We start from the raw sequence: 16816 nt of genomic DNA, 5'->3' as shown, positions 1-16816 counted from the left end.
TCAGGCACCCCTATAGTCACCAGAATGGAGGTGCGCAGACAGCAAGGGACCAATGAACAGCTACCAAAAGAGAAGAATGTCCACACCTTTATCTCAGTGCTTCTGCCAGGCGTCTGTGGCCGTTCCGATATTTCCCCCACGTGGTCTCACCCAAGATTGCGTCTCCTGGAGCAGTCGAGCATCCCGGACTAGAAAGCAATAGATTTCTTGCTTCTGCCACAAATTCTCCCAGCTGTGAGTCTTCCAACCTTCTAAGTATTCCTTTATATGTGGTTAAGAGTTCTGGGACCATCCCCTGAGCCTGCTTGTTCGGGTATTCTGTGTTGTTGTTGGCAGAGCTCTCTGCTATACGTCCACCCGATCCACCATCTTGTTTGTTCCTTCCTTGATATGTTCTTTTTGATGATGAATGTGATGCTATTCCTCTTCAGTTGTTATTCCTGTCATAGTAAACCATGTGATTATAAAATTCAAAATGGCCAATACCAGTCCATTTCAGCTCAGTAATGTCTAGGATATTGATGTTTATAAGTTCCATTTCATTTTCGACAATTTCCAATTTTGGTATATTCATATTTTGTACATTCCATGTTCTGATTATCAATGGATGTTACAGTTGCTTCTTTTCATTTTATGTTATGCCTCATCAGCAATGAAGGTTCTGAGGTCTTTACTCCATTTGCATTATCATGTTCAATTCTACTTAGAGGAGGCATTTCTTCCCCAATCTCATTTTGAGCCCCTTCTAATTTGAAGGGCTCTTCCTATGGTACTATAACTGACAATATTTTGGAGTTCTTCATCATGTTTCAGTATTCAATAATCTGGTACCGACAGTCTTCCACTGCTATTCATAAGGTTTTCAGTGAAAAATATTCAGAATTAGTCTGTCTCTCCTTTTCCCTAGTCTATCTTCGTTTCAAAGCTCGCCTAAAACCTGTCCACTATGGGTGACTTTGCTGTATTTAAAATATCTATGGCATAGTTTACAGAATCGCAGAAATACATAAGCCAACACATTATGACAAATTGGTAGATGAGTGATTGGGGACTTTCTGCAGGGGCTGCTATATAATGGTATCCACCCACCTTCAATCTGACCTCACTCATTGGCTGTCTTTCCCCAGAGTCCTGCCTGTTTTGGTATTGGTCATAATATAATACAGTTGTGACCACATAACATTGTTTTCAGGTCAGGATAAAGAAGACTAGAAAGTCATTAAATATAGTATTAATGTGAGTTTTATTGAAATATGGAAAGGCCTGCAGAGGAGTCATGCCATTGACAGCAGAGCCTCTTACAGGGGAGACATGCCTCAGGCACCAGTATCTTTTGATGTGCTCACAGTCTAAGGGGTTTTTATAGTGGGAAGTTAAGTTGTAGAGGCAGTTCCACCAGATTTTTTAAAAGGGTGGGTGTTTCTATTTCCATGTGCTATTTTCTTTGTTTCTCTTTTTCCTGGCTGTGCTTGTATCTGACATCCATAATGCAATATAAGATTTCAATGTGGAGGAGTCTGACCTTCTGACCTTCGATATGGTACCATGTTGGGGTCATCCAGTGATGTTTTGTGCCTGTGTCAAAAACAGGTTAGGGGGAAAGTTAATATGTAGCTTGAGATAGCTGAGAATTAACATGCTCTACTGATTTGCATATACACAAGGGGTTACTTTCCGTAAATTGTCCATATCTTATTCCACCTGATAAGGAGATAGTTTCTGTATTTTGTCCCTATCTCACCCCGTTGGATCTTTGTACTTGGAGGTTTTACGGTTCCAGTGATTTTTCTGCCAGTAATTTCCTCTTGACCCCTTAACCTAACAATCTTTGATTTTAATTTGTTAAAAAATTGTCCAAGTTCCAGGCTGGATTTGAAAAAAAAAATTGGAAGCAGGACAAATTTGTCTTTTGTACCTAAGGAAAAAGAACCTTCACTGGAAACCAGACAGCCTGTGCTCTAACGCTAGCTGACCATTTGTTGTGCGGTTTTAAGTAGGATTTTATAACCACATACTCATCATCTATTGTGTATGAGGTACTGTGCAGGTTCTAAGGGGTCACCAAGAAAAACCTCAGCTTGACTGTACTGTTCTTTGATGCACTTAAAACCAGGGAGTTGGTGAGATGTTTTCTGAGGGCCACATGGCCAACCCATGACAGATTTCTGTTCAAATAAGCTACCCCAAGATCCCTGAATAGTTTCAGTTATTTTCTTCCACTCTAGCCCTGGGCTTCTTAGGCTTAGACAAATGTAGGATTTAAAAGACGGGAATTTCCCAAGACCTTGAACCAGTTGTTCTTCTGTGGAGAATTGTAGAGAAAATGTTGGCCCGAATGATGGGGCTGGGCACTCAGCTGGGGGCCTGCTGAGACCTTGGGAAGAAACCAAATTGCCTTTCTAGAATATGAGGTCCTGTTCTGAATTGGAATTGGACTAACCCCCTTCTATTGTGTGCAAATGAAAACTTGTGTGAGAAAAACCCATGTGCAAAATGACACTGAACCTTGGTGACTTGGGAGGACAAAGGCACACAAGTTCTCAATTATGTGACCTTCTGAATGTAGGAGTGAGTGAGTGGCATTCCGCTGGCACTTAGGAGGATACGGATGGTGGGAAAACTCTGGCTTAGAGACTGAAAATGAAAAGTCCCTCCATCTGTTGATGTGCTGAACTCTCATCTGGATTATAGTCGCTAAAACAAACTACCCCCACCATTAAAGAATAATGCACTAATTCCAAGAGGACAAGAGTTTTCTATCCTAAAACATATGCTCCCAACACCAGTTCTCCACAGTTTAATTTCTGGAGATGGTCCTGAGTGTTTAGGTGCCAGGCTGCTCTGTGATTGTCTGACAATCTGGGCTATTTGTAAAGCTTAGTGCTCAGCCAGCCTGCCAGCCAGCCTGCTATTGTTGAGACTGCCACTGACACAGAGAGGTGACCCTCATCTTTTTGCCAATTTTCTCTTTCACAAAAGACCAGTTGTTTTTCACTGTGAACTGCTGGTGGCTCACTTAGAATTAGTCAGTCAAGGTTACAGCTGTGCTGGCTTTTCAGGGAGAACCCACAGCCAAAAGAGGCTGAGTTAATCCTAGGGGCCACAGCTGTTTCATAGTCAAATGAAGTGAGACGTTCATGAAGAATAATAAGTAGATGGAGACAGAAGGGAGAGAAACTGGGATGTTAGTAACTGCACACTGAAGAGAATGTCTCTGTTACTATTAACTTGGGAAATCTGGGCTCTTTCCTGCAGCTTGTAAATGAAGTTAATTAAATGTACTACTTAGCAGAACATCTGTCTTATTTCAGGTCAGGAAACAGAAATATATCTCTAATAAATATTTAGAGTACGAGTCTGTCTTTCAAATTCATGGGGAATGGGTGGATTCCTTTATTTCCTGTAGTCAGGCGGGTTCACCACCAGTGATGTCATCAAGACTGTGTTTACCAATCATCAGGAAGCCTCAGGCTAACAGCCAAACCCAAACCAAACCCTTCACCATCAAGTTGATTCTGATTTACAGTAAGCTTCTAAGACAGAATAGAATGGCCCAGCAGGGTTTCTAAAGCTATAAATCTTTACAGAAATAGACTGCCATATGTTTTTTCCCATTCAGATCGCCAATATTTCAGTTAGAGGCCAAATGCTTAACCTCTGTGCCACCAGGGTTCCTTGGCAGAGAACAGCCATCCCCAAATCTCTGTACAATTAACTGGCGATGGTTTGAGATGAATAATTTTTAAGAAATGACACAAAAAGCTCCTGAAAGACCCTCAAGATATAAGGAGTGAGTAAAATGCAAAATCCAATCTACATGGGTTAATCATTGTGCTTCATTGTAGGGATTTTTCACTGACATACTTAGAGTTGGCAGCTTTGTGGTTTGCTTTAAGTATTTTTTAAAAACTTTTTATTGTGACTTGAGTGAAAATTTACAGAGAAGATTATCATTTTTGCATTCAACCAATCATACAGTTTGTTTCATCTTAATCATTGCAATCCCCTCCACATAACAAGTTATCCTACTTTTTCCCTGTGGTTCCTATTTTCATTCCATCCTCTTTCCTATCCCTCCTCACCATTGTCCTTAGGTCATTGTTAGCCTTTTGATCTTGAGTGATTGACAATTCCATGGTGAGCATACCTTACTAGTGTTGTTGCCCCCCCTGCCCCCACCATATACCCATCTACTGCTTCGCTGAAAATTGGTTCATTCCAGACCTGAAAGGTGGTCGAAGGTCATAACCTCTGGTTCCTCCAATCTCTTTCTGACAAGTAAGTTCAGTCATTTTTATAATTTTGAGTTTTGTTCCACATGTTCGCTCATTCTATCTGGTAGCTTCTACTGGAATCTCTTTTACAGCAGTTGGTAGTGGTAGCCAGGCATCATCTAGTTCTTCTGATCTCAGAGTTGTGGGTACTGATGCTCATCTGCTCCATTTTATCTACTGGACTAGTTAATTCCAAGGATCTTTAATTTTCTGTATTCTTCTTTCTTCTGCACATTGGGATACCAATATTGCACCTTAGATGGTTGTTTATGCGCTTTTAAGATCTCAATTGCTACTCACCAAAGTGGGATGTAGAACATTGTCTTTGTGGACTATGTTATTCTAACTGACCATGGTGTCCTCTGAGACTGTGATCCTGAGCCCTGAGGCCCAGGAACTTATGTCCTTAAGATGTCTGATAATATCTAAGAAGTTTTCATTATTTTGCCCCTTGTACTCAGACTGTAAAGTCATTTGAACTGCAAGATTGGCGGTTCAAGCTCACCAGCTGCTCTTTGGAAACCCTATCCAGGGTCGTCGCTAAGGGTCAGAATTGACTTGATGGCACTTAACAACAATAGTGCTCCACCACAGTTACCCCTGTGCATATATAATCTTTCAAACCTTTGTATATTTGTGCATATATTCCAAGTCTCCCTCTTGTACCCATTCAGACAGCTTTGTCTCTCATCTAAAAGACTTGCAGTGCACTGTCATCTATCTCGTAATCATCACCAGCATTTCTAAGTGTTCAGAGATACCTGACCCCAAGACTATGAGGCAGAAGTTTCCTATAGGATTGTAACATAATAGTATTTAGAGGTATTCCTGATGTAGCACTGTAGGATAAGCACTGCAGTGCAAGGGCATTTTGAACCATAAGATTGATAGTTCAAACTGACCAGATGCTCCCTGTTGAAACTATACAGGGACGTAATGAATTAGAACCGATTCAACAGCACTTAACAACAACAACAACAAGAGAAATGAAAATTAGCTGGTCGAAAGACCATCATATATAACATCCTGCAAAGAGGTCATGTGGTAGCTCCTTGAACCAGCCAGTAACAAAGAGTGCACCATCTCCAGAGGCATTGTGTTCCTTCTTTGGTTACTTGCAACTGCTTAAAAATTCCTTTTTGATATTGCTCTAAGATACATTTCCTTGTAACTTCTATTCCTTGAATGACAAACTATTTCCCCTCATAGAATAAAGATAATTCATTTAGAATCTGGAATATGGCTCTAGTTTATATATTATCAATTAACACTTTAGATATGCTCAAACAATTTTCTGTGAAGAGCTTCTGTAGCTAAAATTGGCTTCTAAATAATTTCTTGATCTAAAAGAAACTAGGAAATGTGTTGAGGAAATAAGTATACTTGTGACCCCTCTCTTTATAAGTGGAGCTGCCTTTCTTGTTTTTTATTTCTTTTTAAGTTTTTATTGTGAATTGAGTGATAGTTTACATGGGAGAACATCAGTTTTGTACTAATCCTATCACATTTTGGTTTCTTCTTTTTTTTTTTTTTTTAACCATGTTTGAGGTGACTATATTAGGAATTTTCATATTTTATTCCCCATGACTACTTTCTAATGCACTGCTCTATCCTTTCATAGAACTACCCTTCCTCATGACTCTAGGACACTGGGCTCTGTCCACAGCTCCTTCTCTGTTAGGAGATGACTGGGTTCAAGGGACAGAGGGGAAGGTCACCAAGAACCAGGAAATACTGTCAGGCCTCTGCACTAAGCAGGAAGTTCCAAAGCAGGAAAGGTATTTCCTATTGTTTATTCAAAAAAAGCACAGGAGATTACATTAGGGAGTAGCACATATGATTTTTAAAATCTTAGAGAATTAACTTCGAAAAGGAAATATTCAGTGAGGTATAAGATGACAATGTGTGTGGGGGGATAACTTAGGTTTCAAATTGGCAAAAACAGAGCAAACTTCGTGACAAAAAATCATCTTTCAGACCTTCTGAAGCATTCTGCACCTACAAGCAAGCACATATTCAAGCCTAGAATAAAGAGTGATTGTTGTTGTTGTTAAGTGCTGTTGAGTCAGATTCAACTCATAGTGACCCTGTATAGGGTTTCTGAGGAGAGGCTGGTGAGCTTGAACCGCTGACCTTGCAGTCCAAACCGACCTTATGGCCAAGCGCTTACTGGAGAGCGCCACACATTACAATCAAGAAAAACAAGTTAATGAGGACCTTATTATTCCAAAGTGACCTTCTAGGTCAGAAGCTTCATGAATCACGGGGGTTATTTTTTTGCTTGGTGAGACCTGAAAACCTATCCTTAGAGTCACATTTCTTTAACTCAAAACTTTGGTAGCAAGGATTCTGGTTACCAGTTCAGTAAGTAGTATTGGACAGGCATAGGGCTAAAGAAATGACTTTGTACACAGCTCATTCCTGACAGGAGTTAATTAAGAAGAAAAGAGTGTAAAACTGATCCATGTATTAAAAATTAGTAAATGCGGTAAACAGAAAAAAAAAGTGTACCAAGAGTGCTACTTGCTTGGACTGTGAAGTGAGGTCAGGGATGACTTTACTGAATCTTGAAGAAGGTTCAGGCAGATGGGAGAGAGGGAAGTGACAGCATAAGGAAATGCTCAGAGATATGACAGGCAGAGCACCAAAAACGGCTGAAGAAAGTATATGAAGTAAGGAGAAGTTGGTCTGAACACATTTTCCTATCGGATGGCCTCCTTCCCTGTGTTTTGGGCACACTGAATTTCTCAAGTGTCCCTGAACTCACCATGGGCTTTCGCACTCAGAGTCTTTTCTCAACCATTTCCCTGGCCTGATGGCAACAGTTGTTGTTGTTAATTGCTGTTGAGTCAATTACGACCCATAGCGACCCTGTATAGGATTTCCAAGAAGAAGTGGTGAGCTTGAACTGCCGACCTCACAGTGCAAGCTGCTTTGCAGTCTGGTGCATTAACCCAGAGCGCCACACCAGTAGGAAGGTATTATAGTGTTTAAGGTCAGCGGTTCGAAACTACCAGTCACTCCGCGGGAGAAAGATGAGGCTTTCTACTCCCGTAAAGATTTACACCCTCGGAAACCCTGTACAGGGTCGCTATGGGTCGGACCCGACTCGATGGCACTTAACAACAACAACAACAACAAGGAGAAATATGATTCTTGTTGGTTGATCCAGTCAATTCCAACTCATAGTAACACTGCCCAGTCCTGGACTATCCTCACAATTGTTTCTCTGCTTGAACACATTTTTGTAGTCGCTATGTTTATCTATTTCATTGAGGGTCTTCCGCTTGTTTTTGCTGACTCTCTGCTTTTCCAAGCACTGTGTCCTTCTCCAGGGGCTGGTCTCTTCTGATGACACGTCCAAAGTGTGCGAAAGGAAGTCTCACCATCTTCATATCTGAGGAGCATTCTAGCTGTTCATCTTACAATACATATATTTTTTTCAATCTTCTGTCAGTCCATTCAATATTCTTTGTCAACACAAGAATTCAAAGGCTTCAGTTCTACTTCAGTTTTATTCCCCTACATGTATACGATGCACTTGAAAATACCATGACTTGGGACGGGCGAACTTTAGTCCTCAAAGTGACATCATTGCATTTTAATAATTTAAAGAGGTGTTTTGCAGCAGTTGTCTAATACAGTATGAGAGAGCTTTGAAAAGTTTGTAAAAAAATTCCATTATCACTGATATCAATTTTTTGAAACCATTTGTACGTCATTTGATTTTTTGGATTCCTGCTTCTATGGGCATTGATTGTGCATCCAAGTAAAATGAAATTCTTAACAACTTGAGTTGTTTCCCCATTTATCATGAGGATAAATCCAGTGGCTTATTGGTCCAGTTGTAAGAATTTTGACAGGTAATCCATAGTGAAGACTGCATTATTTTTAAGTGTTTCAAGTCCTGTGGAATTAGGTTTACGAACCAATGTTGTTTCTCTTAAGTAATGCGAAGCACATTTTGACCTCCTTATCCTTAAAAAGATTAATGCCTCACAATACCTGTCAGCTGCCTGGCCAGGGCTAATTGGCCTATGAGGCAAGGCTCAAGGCAGTGGTGTGCTGGTACATGAATAATTTCTTTCATAAAAATCAGCACAAGGCTGGTCTCTATGAGTTGGAGGTTAAAGGTATCCCAACTGTTCAACCTCTCCAACATGTTTTGTCCCTCCACAGTCCTTGCTATCAATCACTACACCTCCCTTCCCTCAAGTCCCAGAGTTCTGCAACATGCTGCAACATGGCATGAAACTCACAGTTGTCAAAAGAAATGTCTCACGATATTGTGGAGACTGGCAAGTCCCACACTGATCGTCCAGAGATCAAATTGGAGGAATCTTCTCATCTCCATAGTCTCAGTTGCTGAGGAATCCAAACTAGCAGGTCAGACGACAGGCTGTTGATTCAGGAGGCTAGGGGAGCCAGTGAATTAGGTCAGGTGATAGACCAAAGTCCCACTACAGTACATGGGGTCAGATGTCATGAATCAGATGCAAGATACAGGGCAAGAGAACAAGCTTTTCCAAAGCAGTCTTGGAAACTGGAGTCAGACCATGCCTCCAAGGGCAACTAGGCGTGGTGACTTGAGTTATACCCTCTACTGATGTGGAGGCATTTTTTAATACTTAGATCCACTGCACTCCATAGCTCCATCTTAATCTTTACTTCTTAGCAGTTCATTTAAAAATGGGTCCATAATCACAGGCATAGAAGCTAGAATTTACGATATATCACAAAATGGAGAATTTTGACTACAATGGCTATAAGAAATATTTAGCTGCCCCTCAGACCACCTTCTGTCTCTTCTAGCTATTTACCCTCTCAGACTTAAGGGATTAATCCCCCCCTCCCCCAAATAAGTTTCCTGTCCAAACCTGTCATTAACAATTTGTTCTTTAGTATGGTTAAGAGTTCTAAGGGTGAGGTTATTCAGACACCAGCCATTCAGGTCTTCTGTTTGTGTCCAGCTGATCTGGTCAGCATCTCCAAAGTTTGTTTGATTTTCACCCTTCCAAATCCTGAAAAAATTGTACTGAGAGAAGATTATTCTCTTGTTTTGAGTCTTTCTCGAGGTATCAGCATGATGGTAGATTTTCTCCGCCGCATAATCCACTTTTTCATAGCTTTAACTATAGTTATTATTTCTCCTTCTTTCAATTTATCATTTACTTTTACTCCAACTTTTTCAGATTCAGCCACTGAGCTAACCCAGATTGCTGGTAGCAAGACAAGTCTAGCAAGTGCTTTTCCCATTTCCATTCCTATTCATGTTGAGGTGCTGTTAAGTGCCATCAAGTTGGTTCTGATACATAGCGACCCTATACAGGGTTTTCAAGGAGCAACTGGTGAGTTTGAACCACTGGCCTTGTGGTTTAATCCTGTCTTGTGGTCCAGTGCTTTATCCCACAGCACTATACCATGTTGAGGTGTTGTGTTGTTGTGAAGTGTCGTTGAATTGATTCCAACCCATAGTGACCCTGTATAAGGTTTCCAAAGAGAGACTGATGAGCTTGAACTTCTGACCTTATGGTTCAAACCAACTTTGTAGTCCAGTGTATTCACTAACAGCACCATACCGGGACCCCACCATGTTGAGTAGTGTTACAAGACAAGTGGGCTATCTTGATCACTAGTAAATACAGTACTATTCACTGTCAATACTAATTTTTCCAGATGGTGGGAAGGGACAATCCATCCCATCAGTCCCTTGGGCATTCTGTCCTACAGGTTGAGGGGTATAGTTACACTTTCTTGCTGAATTATCATCGCTGCTTCTGGAACTTGTAGCTGCATCCTGGTCCTGTGACTGGAGCATCCAGCAGGAAAAAAGATATTTCAGGTGATGTGGGAAAGAACTGTGCAGTAGCACCAGCATCCTCCCCTGTGCCTTCTTCCCCAGATCCCCCTGAGAAATGTAGGAATCTACCTGTTGCAGACCGTGCAGACCCGGTCAGGAGTTCGAGGCCCTGTGAGCCCAAGTGTTGCAGACCGTACAGGCCGCAGGCTCTGAGGAACACACTCTAGCCACCTAGCAGACATAGAAAACTGTTTTTCATCTTAGTATTCAGTTAGGTTTATTATTAATTGTATACATGAAGCCCTGATATCCACAGATAAATGTAATACTTTCCTAAAAGTCAAGACTGTAAAATTCCAAAAAGGCAAAGTTCTTCCCTCAAAGAATTCAGTCAAAGTAAATTGGGTGGCTTCCCGAGTTTTTGTTCTAAGGACAATAGGACTGCCCTCCCTAAAGTGTTTTCAGGTGCAGCCTTATTCACCCTGAAGAACCTGGGCTGGGCAGCCGACACAATGGGACTCCTCCCAATCCTCCTTTTCCTTCCCCCATTTGAGGCTAGGTGCTAAAAGGTATGTTAATTAAGCTTGAGAAACCTGTGAAGTATGATGTAAAGCCGCCTGAATGTCTGGAAAGTTACGTATGTTAGCTGTACCTTGTCTTAGTCCCTCCCAGCTTTGTGTAAAGTACCTCCCCTCGGAGGCGCAGAACGAGTCCAGGTGCATTACGACTGGCAAGGCGTGTGTTACAGCATGCAGGGGGCTCAGTCCAGCATTGCAACCATAAATGTTTAGCCAAGATGTTTACTATGCAGGATATTACGGCCTTCTTGGCTGAGATGTTTGCAATGCAGGATCTGCCTGATGCCAGTCCGCATCCACTCTGGTTTCGGGGTGTCTCTTTGTCTCTCTCTTGGTGTCCTTGTGTGTATCTCTATATCTTTACAGCCGCCAGATATCCACACCTCGTGAACCAAACACCTGTGGCGAGGCAGGTCCCCGCATCTACCCAGTGGTGATATTCCAATTGCCCCCTCATGTTAAGTGTGAGCACATTCATGAAGGTGTGAGCCAGCCCTTAATGCCTTTATATCCCCCGTTTTAAGCAACAATTTCAATTACCTTTCCAGTTCTCTTATTGAACCATTACTCTGAGTGTGGTATGCAACTTGGTATGTCCGTTTAAGATGAGGTATGTCCGTTTAAGATGAGGTATGTCCATTTAATATGATGTTCCTTAACCCATTGTTGCACCCTTTAAAGTGCAATACTTGGTATGAGGAAACGAAACTTGATGGGTCACATTGGTACAGTATCTTTTCTTTTAATTCCTTAATGGTGTTTTTGGCATCTGCATCCATCACAGGATATGGAAAGCCCAGATCAGAGTAAGTATCTCTCCCTGTGAGGATGCATCTGTAGCCACTTAGTGCCGCTGCTACCATTAGCTCTATATAATCCACTTACTAGTTGTGAGCAGGTCCTTCCTACTTGAGAATCTGCCTATAGCCATCTGTAACCTCTGCCAATTATTGCTAACAGACAGAGCAGGCCTTATTGGTATTTTGTGCCTCAGAGTGTGCAAAAGGGACGTGTCTAGATTCACCCATCTCTGCATTGCTGCAACACCCCCATGTCCACTCACTTTTTTGGATCTCACTGACCACCTCAATAGAGTGTACCAACATGTCCACCTGCTGATTCCAATCACCTTCTGATCCAGAAAGAGGGTTCTCCTGATGGACATACTCTGATGCACCCTTTAAATTTCCAGAGTGCCTTCCATAGGTCCTTGCTCCAGTTTTCCATTACCCATTTTCTTGGCCATATAATCAGACCATTGACCACTGGCCATGAGTCAATAAAAATCCAAATATATGAATTCTCACCATTGTCTAACTCTTCCATCACAGCTATATAGAAAGCTTATAGTTTAGCCCATTGAGCTAACATGTTCCTACCTTCGTAAGTCAGAGTTTTTCTGTCTGCAGCAGTTTTCCATATCGAGTGCTGCCTATGTACCCTCTATCTGTGAACCAACCAGCCTTTTGCTGGTAAACAGAAAGGTGTTTATAGGGCATTGTCCATGTAGCAATGAACACCAGCAGCTTTTCAGGTCATTCTAGGTTAGAACCTATGGGAAAAGAGGTTGTCTGCTTGTGGATATGGTGGATGCTTCCCTTTGTTACCCCCATAGCTCTTCCTGTATGAATCTTTTCCATTTCATTACAGAACTCTTTGTGGGCACTGCCTTCCTTATTGAGTGTTTCTCTAACATCACCCAAAACATTATAGGTATTTCAGGTTATATGATGATTTTATGTCCTTTTGCCATTGAGACAGTCTCAATCAAAGCCTAATAGTGGGTTAGTAATTGCCTTTTAAAAAGTGTATACAGTGTTGCAGCATCTGGAAATTTTATAATCCAGAATTGTACGGCAGTATTCTCAGGTTTTTGCCATAAGCGCCAGTCTACATAATCATTTGTGGGAGATCCCTCTAAAATCATGTCTGAATGTGGATTATATGCGCCTAAAGGCAAGGAAGACTGACACCGCTTTCTGTAACTCTAACACAGCCTGATATTGCTCAGGCCCCCAATCTAACACAGTTTTCTTCCGAATGGTTTTATGGACAGGAGTCAGTAATATTCCCAGATGTGGAATAAGTGTTCTCTAGAATCCAAATAGAACAACCAAGTCTTGGGCCTCTTGCTTAGCTTTGGGGGTGGTTAGTGACAGTTATTCTTGGTTGTCTATGGAATGTCACAGGTGGCTATAGTACAAGGAATTCCCAAGAATTTCAAACAAGAATGCTTGGCCCTGGATTTTTGCTGGATTTATTAACAGCCTCGTTGCTTATGTGTACCACCAATGTTGTCAAATCTGCCCTAGCCTGTTCTTCTTTGATATTAACATAATATCATTAATGTAATGTATCACTTCACTTGAGATCTGCACCAAGTCCAAGTCTCTTCTAATCATACTGTGACAGCAAGCTGGTAAGTTGAAATAAAACCATAGGCAACACACTGAAAGTAGATTGGGATCCTTCCCACATGAAAGCAAACTGTGGTGGTCTCTTTTCTGAGATTGGGATACAGACAAAGGAACTTTCAAGACCAACCACTGAGTACTAGTCTCCTTTAGGCTGCTGTGTTTTCTGCATTGTGGATACCATGTCTGGAACAGCTGAAGCCACAGATGTTGTTAAGTGCAGTTGAGTTAGTTCTGACTCATAATGACCTTGCATAGGGATTTGGAGAAGTGGTCAGTGTTTTAAACCACTGACCTTCTGGTTCAAACTGACTTTGCTGTCCAGTGCATTAATCCACTGTGCCACACCTTTATTTAGGCCTCAGTAGTCTACCGTCCTAGAGTCTGTGTGGCACTGTGGGTTAGTGCACCAGATTGCAAAGCTGTTTGAACTGCAAGGTCAGCAGTTCAAGCTCACCAGCTGCTCCTCGGAAACCCAATACAGAGTTGTTATGGGTCGGAACCGACTCAACGGCACTTAACAACAACAACAAGTCTATGGCTCTGTTGTGGTGCTGTGGGTTAATGTGCCAAACTGCAAAGCCTAACTGCAAAGTCAGTGGTTCAAGCTAACCAGCCACTCCTTGGAAAACTTATATAGGGTCACTATGGGTTGTAGCGTAGTGGTTACAAATTGGGCTGCGAACCGTAAGGTCAGCAGTTCGAAACTACCAGCTGTTCCGCGAGAGAAAGATGAGGCTTTCTGCTCCCGTAAAGATTTATAGCCTCAGAAACCCTGTACAGGGTCACTATGGGTCGGAACCGACTCCATGGCACATAACAACAACAACAACTGTCAGCTCCCATGAACCATCTGCCTTTTTTCACAGGCCATACAGGGCTGTTCCACAAAGAGGTGTTTTGCAGCAAAGAGCTGTCCAATGCAATATGAAGGAGTTTAGAAAAGGTTTTGGAAACATTCCAATATCTCTAAGATAAACTTTTTGAATCCCTCTTGTTCATCATTTGATTTTATTGATTGTTGCTTCCACGGATTGTGCTTCCAGAATGGATTGTATATCGAAGTAAAATGAAATCATCAACAACTTCAATTATTTTTCTCTGTTTATCCTGCTTTTGCATATTGGTCCAGTTATGAGAATTTTCTTTTCTTTTTGTTGACAGACAATCCATAGTGAAGACTTCAGTATTTTTAAGTGTTTCAAGTCCTATGGAATCATGTTCATGAAATAATTTTGTTTCTCTTAAGTAATGTAAAGCACATTTTAACTTCCTCATCCCTAAAAAGATTAATGCCACACACTGCCTATCAGCTGCCTGGCCAGGGCTAACTGGCTTATGAGGTAAGCCTCAAGGCAGTGATGTGCTGGTAAACTGACTTTTCAAAACAGCAACAGCAAAACCCTGACATGCAGTATTTTAGAATTTCCATGGTGTAAATATTTCCACAGTAGCCAATTTCACATTGCCAACATGAGGTCACTGTACATGGAGTTGGGGAACAAGAAGTAGAATTGAATCTCACAAGTATGTGGGAGTCCTCCAGCACAGCATTGGTAGAAGGTCAATTTGGGCGGTGTCTTAGTTATCTAGTGCTATCATAACAGAGATACCACATGTGGATGACTTTGACAACAAGAAATTTATTCTCTCACAGTTTGAGATATTAGAATTCCAAATTCAGAGTGCTGACTCTGAAGAAGCGTCCTTGTCTTGTTTCAGTATTTGTAGGCCCAGCATTCCTTGGAGATTTTTATGTGCTTTGTCAACAGCACATTTACAGGGAGCTTCCAGAAATTCAAATCAAATTCTGAAGAGGGTGTGGTAATAGGGATATCATTGTTTGTGTCCAATGGATCTTGACTGAAAGCAAGACTATCAGAGAGATGTGTACTTGTGTTTTATTGGCGATGCAAAGACACTGGACTGTGTGGATCATGACAAACTATGGATAATATTTCAAAGAATGAGTATTTCAGAGCACTTAGTTTTGCTCATGAGGAGCCTATACCTAGACCAATAAACAGTTATTAGAATAGAACAAGAGGATATTGAATGTTTTACAATCAAGAAATGTGTGTACCAGGGTTGTATCCTTTTATTATACTTATTCAATCCGTGTGCTAAAGCAAATAATAGGAGTAGACGGATTATAAAAAGAAGATGACATTAATATTGGAAGAAGACTCATTAATAACCTACAATATGCAGATGATACAAGCTTGCTTGCTGAAAATGAAAAGGACTTGAAATATTGATAAATTTCAAAGATTATAGCCTTCAGTGTGGGCTGTACCTCAGTGTACAGACAACAAAAATCTTCATGATTAGATGAAAAAATAGCATGAATGATACATGTATAAAAGGTTGAAGTTGCCAAAGATTTCTTTTTGCTTGGATCCAGAATCAACAATGATGGAAGTAGCAATCAAGAGATCAAAGGATATATTGCATTAAGCATATATGCTACACAAGACCTCTTTAAAGTGTTGAAGACTAAATTTCAGTTTGTGGATTAAGGTGCACCTGATCCAAACTATGATGTTCTCAATATATATGAATGTGAAAGTTAGACAATGAATAAGGAAGAACATAGAAGAATTGATGCATTTGAATTATAGTGGTGAGAAGAATCTTAAAAATAGGATGAACTACTCCCCTCCAAGACTGAAACTCAAAGGGAACACATGAGCAGGCATGTAAACTTGCTGGTGACCATGTTGGCCTACTGGTGAGTGGAAGAGTGGGAATGGCAGCAATGAAGAAATGGGCTGAGTTCAATCACACTCCATAGACTCCCATTGACCTGGAGATGAAAGAGAAATGGGGATGGGCTGTTTGGTTTGTAGTGTGGTGAGACCTGGGAATTCCTGAGCCCGTGGACAAGGACCTACCCATGGAGGGCTAAAGCTGAGACTGAAGAACCCAGCTGATAGGAAGTGAGGGGAGATGCACAAGAACACCCAAACTTGCAGATAGTACACATTTGACCTAGCCTCAATGGCTTGATAATCAGTACTCGACTAGAAGAAGACAAAAAACAAAAACAAAAACAATTTTTGATAAAGGAAATGAGTGTAAATGACTACAATTTGATGAACTTGACCTACACTTATGGATGTAGTAGCTCAAAATACCAACTGAGAGGGAAGCAGTCTTCACATCAAGTATCAATCCTATCCCCCCTGTATACAGGATAGATAGGGTTGGTCAACTAAGACATTGGCTACCTAAAATGAGGAGACAATAAAGGTATGAAGTGACTGGCTTACAAGTTTTCAAGAGGCAGTCTACTTTAACAGTGTGTGGAGGAAGGTAGAGACCCCACTAAATAGTTTTCATCTTGTCTAGACGCGTCTGGTGTAAAGAGATGGGGATAAGATTCTTATGATTCCACAGTGAGTAATTGTTACCATGACTAATTGCAACTCTCACAACTGTAAAGGTAGAAGTTTTGTAACAAAACTGGGGAAATAGTTAATCTTAAAGTCCAGAAACAGAAGACCTTAGGACCATCAAAGGAGAAGAACACAAGTGGAATGTGGGACCCTATGCAGAGAAGCGTCAACACCAGAGATGGAGGTAGAGACAAGGACATGGAGAGAGGGAGCAGCTGAGGACTCTGGACTCATGGAAAGAGAGGGACTGGGTGCTATTGGATAGGAGGCAGGCTTGCAGAATATACCCTTTGGTTGTTTAAATTATTATATATTCCTGAGTGTTTTTGTGTACCTTCCCCCCCCCCAAAAA

This window comes from Chrysochloris asiatica, unplaced genomic scaffold (assembly GCF_000296735.1).
Source record: "Chrysochloris asiatica unplaced genomic scaffold, ChrAsi1.0 scaffold00058, whole genome shotgun sequence".
Lineage (NCBI taxonomy): Eukaryota > Metazoa > Chordata > Mammalia > Afrosoricida > Chrysochloridae > Chrysochloris > Chrysochloris asiatica.
The sequence above is the reverse complement of the archived record's forward strand: the minus strand, read 5'-3'. Positions refer to the sequence as shown.